Below are 9,219 nucleotides of genomic sequence, written 5' to 3'. Positions count from 1 at the left end.
AGAGAAAAAGGATTTCACTATTGTACAGAACACAAAGGATGCAGAAAAATTAGGGAAAACAGTGTATCTACCTCATCAAATACTTAATTCATCTTTAATCAAACAAAAGAGAATACTTGATCAAAGAACATATTTTGTGTAATTTGGAGGGGGCTATCTACCTCCTGCAGTGCCCATGTGGACTTCAATATATAGGTCAAACTAAGAGAAAAGTAAAAACCTGTGTTGCGGAGCACGTGTATAATATAAGAAGAGGCCTAACAATGCAGTGTTTCACAACATTTCCTTGAAAAACATAATAAAGACCCATCAAAACTGGAATTTATGAGCATCCAAAAAGTCAATCCAAAGTGGAGGGGAGGGGATTTAGTTAAAGAATTAAAAAGCATAAAAACAGACGGATCTATTCATTAAAAACCCTCTGCCCATAAGGTCTAAACATAGACATGGAATTAGCAGTCTTTTTAAGATAAATATATACTATATATATATATATATATATATATATATATATTATACAATCACAATGTTTCTCCTATGTGAGGTATAGCCACCCCCAGGGGAAAAAAACAAAACACAGGAGGCACTCCCTTAGAACATAGAAAAAATATATATATACTTATATCATATTGAAAAAACAGTACAGCAACATGTCAACGTTTCAAGGTCCGCAGACCTTTTCGTCAGGACTGTACAACTGGTATCAAACATAAAGTGACTGGTGCTTACCTTAAATATGAATCTGTGTAAGTGGAAAGGTGCTGAAGGGATATGGCGGCAGGCACGGGCGTCCCTGCCACGAGATCCAGCCCGGCATCCGGCGGAACCAGGGAACTATTTTTGTTTACTGTTTATGGGATTGATGTATTTGGCTGCCTTGAAAAAAGAGCATCCGCTCTGAAACATCGGCAGCTTTATGCCAAATACAAACTTTTTTCAATGAATCTACTGGGAGTGCAGCAGCTTTATTTCTTTATATACTGTATATATACAGTCAGGTGCATAAATATTGGGACATTGACAGAATTTTCATATTTTGGCCTCTATTCACCACCACAATGGCTTTGAAATGAAACAAACAAGATGTGCTTTAACTGTAGACTTTCAGATTTAATTTGAGGGTAATTACATCCAAATCAGGTGAATGGTGTAGGAATTACAACGGTTTCTATATGTGCCTCCCACTTTTTAAGGGGCCTAAAGTAATGGGACTATTTCATGGACAGGTGTGGGCTATTCCCTCATTATTTCATTATCAATTAAGCAGGTAAAAGGTCTGGAGTTGATTCTAGGTGTGACATTTGCATTTGGAATCAGTTGCTGTCAACTCTCAATATGAGATCCAAAGAGCTGTCACTATCAGTGAAGCAAGCCATCATTAGGCTGAAAAATCAAAACAAACCCATCAGAGAGATAGCAAAAACATTAGGTGTGGCCAAATCAACTGTTTGGAACATTCTTAAAAGAAAGAACGCACCGGAGAGCTCAGCAACACCAAAAGACCTGGAAGACCACGGGAAACAACTGTGGTGGATGACAGAAGAATTATTTCCCTGGTGAAGAAAAACCCCTTCACAACAGTTGGTCAAATCAAGAACACTCTCCAGGAGGTAGGTGTATATGTATCAAAGTCAACAATCAAGACTTCACAAGAGTGAATATAGAGGGTTCACCACCAGATGTAAACCATTGGTGAGCCACAAAAAACAGGAAGACCAGATTAGAGTTTGCCAAACAACATCTCAAAAAGCCATTACAGTTCTGGAACAACATTCTATGGACAGATGAGACAAAGATCAACTTGTACCAGAGTGATGGGAAGAGAAGAGTATGGAGAAGGAAAGGAACTGCTCATGATCCAAAACATACCACCTCATCAGTGAAGCATGGTGTGGTAGTGTCATGGCGTGGGCATGTATGGCTGCCAATGGAACTGGTTCCCTTGTATTTATTGATGATGTGACTGCTGACAAAAGCAGCAGAATGAATTCTCTAGTGTTTTGGGCAATATTATATGGTCATATTCAGTCAAATGCTTCAGAACTCATTGGACGGCGCTTCACAGTGCAGATGGACAATGACCCGAAGCATACTGCAAAAGCAACCAAAGAGTTTTTTAAGGCTAAAAAGTGGAATGTTATGCAATGGCCAAGTCAATCCCCTGACCTGAATCCGATTGAGCATGCATTTCACTTGATGAAGACTAAACTGAAGGGAAAATGCCTCAAGAACAAGCAGGAACTGAAGACATTTGCAGGACCAACTCTGGAGGATGCCGCACATTGTAAACAAGCAGCCTTGCAGAAGCTCACGACCAGTAACATATGGACGGGAACTAGCAGCAGCTGCACCGACATTTACTAGAGCCGAACACTGGAGGAAAGAAGTTAGGGTAAGCATAGGGACAGCATTTGCCCGGTGTAATTTCATTCTGTGCTCCACACCAACAACTCACATAGAGCTATAACATTTTATTGTTGGTTACAATTGGAGCCAGCTTTAAGTTCTATTGTTTTGTTTCAATTGATTTTATTATTTTATGTGTTACATGTCAACTATGGCCATATTATGCATAGTATTTTCATTTTTTGGGGCTCATCTTTTTAACCACATTTAAAGCTAATCTGTATTGATTGAGCGGCCACATGTAAATACTGCGCAGCACTGAAGACGTCTTAAGAAAGACAGGCTTCCTACACGCCCTAGTTCAGGGGGCTCAGGGGAGCTACGGGTTCCTTTCCCTCTCCCCCGGGTACAGGCACTGCAGGGGAGGTGCATGCAATAGGCCACCAGCCTTAGCTGTCTGCATTGCAAAAAAAATCAACATGACCCAACAGCTGTTTCGGTGGTACAAGGTCCTTGAGGAAGGTGGTTGTACCACCAAAATAGCTGTTGGATTATGCTACTATTTTTTTTTTTAAATTGTATATATTTTTTTTTTAAACGGTCAGGTTATGTACATAATAGGTATTTAACCCTTATTCAGAATCATTTTATTAACAATCTGCATATTTGTTAATATAATTATAATGAATCAGATATAAATAGCTACTATTAACATCATTTCATAATGAAAACAAAATTGACAGTTTTTGTGACATGTCTTGAAAAAAATATTAGCCAGTTAAGTGATTCATTTTGCTATAGTAGTGGAACCACAAGCCTCCAGGACTATTTAAACCCAGACATTTTTGTTATTCATGTGGGCGCTGTGTTGAAAAAAAAAAAAAAAAAAGAAGTGCTCTACGCTGACAATATACTCACTTCTGATGCTAGGCACTACAAAAGTATTCTCTTCCCTGCAACATACAGTTTACATTTTTATATGGTCCAAGAAAAGACACGGGAGTATTTTTACTAAAGTGCGGGTTTTAGAAGTAGAGATGTTGCCCACAGCAACCAATCAGATTCTAGGTATTATCTTCTATAATGTGCTATGTTAAGTAGAATCTGATTGGTTGTTATGGGCAACATCTCTACTTCTAAAAACCCACACTTTAGTAAATGTACCCCACAGAGTTAAATGACATTTCCCTGCATCGTCTGTTAGAACTGGATGGTTGAGAAAATAAGAGATATGGTAAGACCTTAACTTTGTTATCTCTATTTCTATGATGTCCATAGGGATCCACAGGAGACCTTGGGGTATAGGTTGATGACGTCAGTCGTCGAGCACCTCAATAGTTAAAATTGTGCTCCCAGGATGCACCAGGTCCCTCTCCTATACCCCGCACCCATGCCAAGATACCTCAGTTTCGTAACAAGCCAATGGCCGGAGGAGGAGAAGAAAGAAGAAAGAACTTCTGGGGAACACACAAGTATCATAGTCTCACAAACAGAAGGAGACGGAAAAAACGGTGACCAGAATACAGCCCATCTGCAGCACAGGTGCGACAGGGTGGGAGTCCTGTGGATCCCTATGGACTTCGTAGAAATAGAGATAACAAAGGTAAGTTCTTACCATATCTCTTATTTTCTACTGCAGGGTCCATAGGGCTCCACAGGAGACCTTGGGGATGTCCCAAAGCAGTCTCCTTAAGCGTGGGGATGCTCCTGTGCAGATAGGAGAATCCGCCGCCCGAAGGAGGCATCCTGAGAGGCGAAGGTATCGAATGCATAATACCTTAGGAATATATAGACAGTAGACCAAGTGGCTGCCTTACACAGCTGAACAGCTGAGGCGCCACGACGAGCTGCCCACGAGGGACCCACAGACCGAATAGAGTGAGCTTTGACAGAGGACAGAACAGGAAGGCCCTCATGAATGTAAGCCTCTGATATTGCCAGGCGAATCCAGCCTGCCAACGTCTGCTTAGTGGCAGGCCATCTTTTCTTTCAGAAACCAAAAAGGACAAACAATGAGTCCGACTTCCGAAATGAGTTGGTACGGTCCACATAGGTCTTTAGAGCCTGTACCACATCCAAGGAGGCCTCACCAGCTGAGAGATCTGGGGAGTTAAAGGCTGGCACTACAATTTCCTCATTAATGTGGAAGCTGGATACCACCTTAGGCAGGAAACCAGGGCGAGTATGAAGAACTGCCCTGTCCCTATGAAAAATCAGAAAGGGAGGACAACATGAAAGAGCCCCCAAATCTGAAACCCTTCTGACCGAAGCAATGGCCAGAAGAAACACAGTTTTAATAGTAAGCCATTTTAAATCCACAGAGCCCAGTGGTTCAAATGACGGTCCTTGTAGAGCCCTAAGGCCCACAGTCAAATCCCACGGAGCCACCGGTGGGATAAAAGGAGGTTGGATGCGAAGCACTCCTTGCATAAAGGTGCGTACATCCGGAAGGATAGCAATCCTACGGTGAAACAGTACTGACAGAGCAGAAAACTGCACCTTCAGAGAAGCAAAGCGAAGACCATGCTCTAAGCCCGCCTGAAGAAATGCTAAAATCCTGGATAATCCAAATGTCTGAGGCTTATAACCTCTGGGGCGACACCATTCAAAGAATGTGTGCCACACTCTGTGATAAATTCTTGCCGAAGCAGGCTTGCGAGCTCTGAGCATAGTGTTTACCACCGAGCTGGAAAAACTCCTGGAACTCAAGAGGGCAGCCTCAAGAACCACGCCGTCAAAGACAGACGACTCAGGTCCGGGTAGAGGCAAGGACCTTGGGACAACAGGTACGGACGTTGAAGCAACAGCATCGGGGTGTCTATGGACAGACCCTGAAGAGCTGCGTACCAGTGACGTCTGGGCCACGCTGGAGCCACCAGCAGCAGCGTACCTCCTTCCTACTTGAACTTCCAAATCACTCGAGGCAGAAGGGAGAACGGAAGGAACAGGTACGTGAACTGGAAGGTCCATTTGACCGCCAGAGCGTCTACCAACAGAGCCCCACGTCTTGTGTCCTTGAGCCATACCTTGGCAACTTGTGGTTGTGCCGAGATGCCATCAGATCTACTTCGGGAAGGCCCCATTTGTCCACCAGAAGCTGAAATACTTCCTGGTGAAGTGACCATTCCCCTGGATGTACGTTGTGACGGCTTAGGAAGTCCGCTTCCTAGTTCAGGACTCCCGAGATAAACACCGTCGATATGGCTGGGCTATTATCCTCCGCCCAGGTCAGAATGCGGGACACTTCCCTTAATGCCGCCTGACTTCGAGTGCCGCCTTGGCGGTTTATGTAGGCCACTGTGGTGGCATTGTCTGACTGGATTTGCATGGGTTTTCCGTGAAGTATGAGCCTTGCTTGCTGAAGAGCCCTTAGAACCGCCCTGAGTTCCAATATGTTTATTGGAAGCACTGACTCCTCTATTGTCCACCTTCCTTGGAAGAGGTGTGAACCTGTCACTGCACCCCAACCCCGGGGACAGGCGTCCGTTGTCAACAGGACCCACTTCGGGATCCAAAAAGGGCGGCCCTTGGTGAAGTGACCTGTGTGTAGCCACCAAGTCAGAGACAGACGTACCTCCAGAGACAGCACCAATGTCTGGCTTCGTATCCGATGTGGAGACCCGTCCCATCTGGAAAGGATCAGTGTCTGTAGAGGCCGGGAATGAAACTGGCCATACTCCACCATGTCGAATATCGACATCATGTAGCCCAGTAATTGCATTGCCGAGTGAATCGACACCCGGCGACTGTGTAAGCAGCTGCGAACCCGCTGCTGTAGTGTGGTTATCTTGTCCCTGGTTAAGAAAATCCTCTGTTGTTGAAAATCCAACAATGACCCAAGATGTAGCATCCTCTGTGAGGGCGTCAGCGAGGACTTCTTCCAGTTGATCAATCAACCGTGGCTTTGCACTTCTGTTATCGTCAGCTGTAGATGCTGAAGAAACAAATCCGGAGACCTGGCTAACATCAGCAGGTCGTCCAGGTAGGGCAATAGACGGATCCCCTGCAGGGACTTTATCAATTCTAGGCCCCTCTTCATGTATAAATGGAACTGCAATAGCCCATATGGATGTTAGACCTTAATGACTGGTCTGGCATTTGGTTAGGGGCTCCTAAATATTCCATTAATATTTGGATGTCTGTATAATAGCACCATGTTTCTGCAAGATTACAAAAAATGTTTTCAAGCTTGTTTGAAGGCTTAAAAGCTCAGTTTCCTCTAATATGACTCGCGCCTCAGGGACACCGCTCCACAGCCCACCTCTCCCATTCCTTCCAACATGCTTCAGCCCTCTTGAGGATATTAGTATACAATCCTTTCTCAATCTGTGCATTCATTGTACCTGTTCAAGAGAAACCCCCATTCTGCTTTTCCTGTCAATTATAGGCGTAGAATAACTTAATCTCGGCATCAGAGCTATCTCAATGTCTGACATTGTAATAAATGTTTCACTATAGTTAATTAGGTGTTGCCATGAACTAATAAATATTGGGATTCTGAAAGCTTCCCTGTACACATCAAAGGCTATTATGCAACAGCCAGTAAAGGGGAAGTGAAATGTTAACATAATTTCTGGTATCACCAGAATTTCTTCTTTGTGTGCAAAAGTTTTAACTTATTACTACACTGTCTGTGATATATACATTTCAGATTTGTACCATTCTATTTCTATTTACTACTATTGCTTTAAGCATACAGAGTTTGACAGACAGAATGAAACGCGTCAGTAGTAATGTGGAGCTTGAGACGGAGCAGGAGTCACAACGAAGTTGATATATCAATTACTACACATCAATAAACTATCCAGAATAAAAACCTTTAAGACGCACAGTTCCTGCGTTAACTGTATTGTATTTTGTTTGCAGGGGTCTATATAGATAAAGCAAGTAACTTACATATATAACAACGCCCTATATGCACATAAGGGTTTCTTTATATGAGCCTTTATATAACCACCGTCATCAGGATGAGTTACAATACAATACACATATAACACCTACAACTATATGTGTATTGTATTGTAACTCATCGTGATGACGGTGGTTTGGTCACCGAGACGTTGATGATCAAGATGATGATGTAACATGAATAAAATTTTTTATTAAATGCTTTTTCAAAAAACCTCTGAGTGCCATCCAAATTTTTCTACTATTACTGCGGAGTGCTGCCGTATTGGACTTTGGACACCGGGGTATTATAAATTTAGTTTATTGAGTGCTGGACGTCTGCTGTTTATATTTGTGTGTATATATATATATATATATATATATATATATAATCTTCAAAAGAGGTTCAGAGCAGAAACATAACCATGTTACATACTTCGTATAATGACCTGTTTTGTTTCCTCTTCTGGACACTCCCTCTTTTATTATTACAACTGACAAACTGGTTTGCTCAGTACATTTGTAATCCACTTCTGCACTTAAATCATTGTATTGTTTATATTATTTTGTTGATTCATCATCGTTAAATATTTTTAGTGAACATTATGATAAAGATACATACATATATACAACTCACTATAGTGGAAAAGTGATTTAGGGCAGGATGTACTAAGCATGGCATCCACGATTCTGTACATTCCGGCACTTATCGGGTACATACATACCAGTGATAATATCGCCAGTATGTACCTAGAAATGCATATAAAATCGCAAAGGACAGCTCTCCCGCTAAGAGCTGTCCTTTGCAATAGAGAAACTTACAGGAATTATGACCCTGAAGTCCCTCTGGCATCATTCTGAGCTGGGGTGCTCGGAGGGATCTGATTGGATTCCTCTCAGGGGGAAGCGCGGTGAGAAGCCCATAGCCTTCTATTGGGTAACGCCATCTAAAGATGACGTTACACACCGGGTCCATGCTCCAGAATGTATCGCATTCTGGAGCTTAGTACATACAGAAATACAGCCAGAGCTCCAAAAAAAGGTTTTCCTTTTTACATTTTAGACTGCAATATAGGCTATAGTACGTCCCGTCCATACTGTCAAATAGAATGAAAATACTATTTATAATGTCCTACTTCAAATGTCTATTTTGCTGTTGTAAGATTAGGGCAAGTTAGTGAGAAATGAATCCTGTCAAAATGACGCTGCCGTATGAAAGAGGTGACCCAGGTTATGCTTACAAGCTGCTCATTGACGGACTGAAAGCACCCACTTTTCATGATTCATCTTTGCGATGTTTACTTCTATTGACATACACAGTTTTGCAGGGCTGACACAGGTGCAGCGTGAAAGGGTACAGCTGTGACACAGGTGCAGTGTGTAATGGTACAGCTGTGACACAAGTGCAGTGTGAAAGAGTACATCTGTGACACAGGTGCAGTGTGAAAGGGTACATCTGTGACACAGGTGCAGTGTGAAAGGGTACATCTGTGACACTGGTGCAGTGTGAAAGGGTACATCTGTGACACAAGTGCAGTGTGAATGGGTACAGCTGTGACACAGGTGCAGTGTGAAAGGGTACAGCTGTGACACAGGTGCAGTGTGAAAGGGTACAGCTGTGACACGGGTGCAGTGTGAAAGGGTACAACTGTGACACAGGTGCAGTGTGAAAGGGTACAGCTGTGACACAGGTGCAGTGTGAATGGGTACAGCTGTGACAGGTGCAGTGTGAAAGGGTACAGCTGTGAAACAGGTGCAGTGTGAAAGGGTACATCTGTGACACAGGTGTAGTGTGAAAGGGTACATCTGTGACACAGGTGCAGTGTGAAACGGTACAGCTGTGACACAGGTGCAGTGTGAAGAGTACAGCTGTGACACTGGTGCAGTGTGAAAGGGTACAGCTTTGACACAGGTGCAGTGTGAAAGGGTACATCTGTGACATAGATGCAGTGTGAAAGGGTTCAGCTGTGACACAGGTACAGTGTG

Source organism: Taudactylus pleione, unplaced genomic scaffold, assembly GCF_031769625.1.
Source record: "Taudactylus pleione unplaced genomic scaffold, aTauple2 ptg000113l, whole genome shotgun sequence".
Classification (NCBI taxonomy): domain Eukaryota; kingdom Metazoa; phylum Chordata; class Amphibia; order Anura; family Myobatrachidae; genus Taudactylus; species Taudactylus pleione.
The sequence above is the reverse complement of the archived record's forward strand: the minus strand, read 5'-3'. Positions refer to the sequence as shown.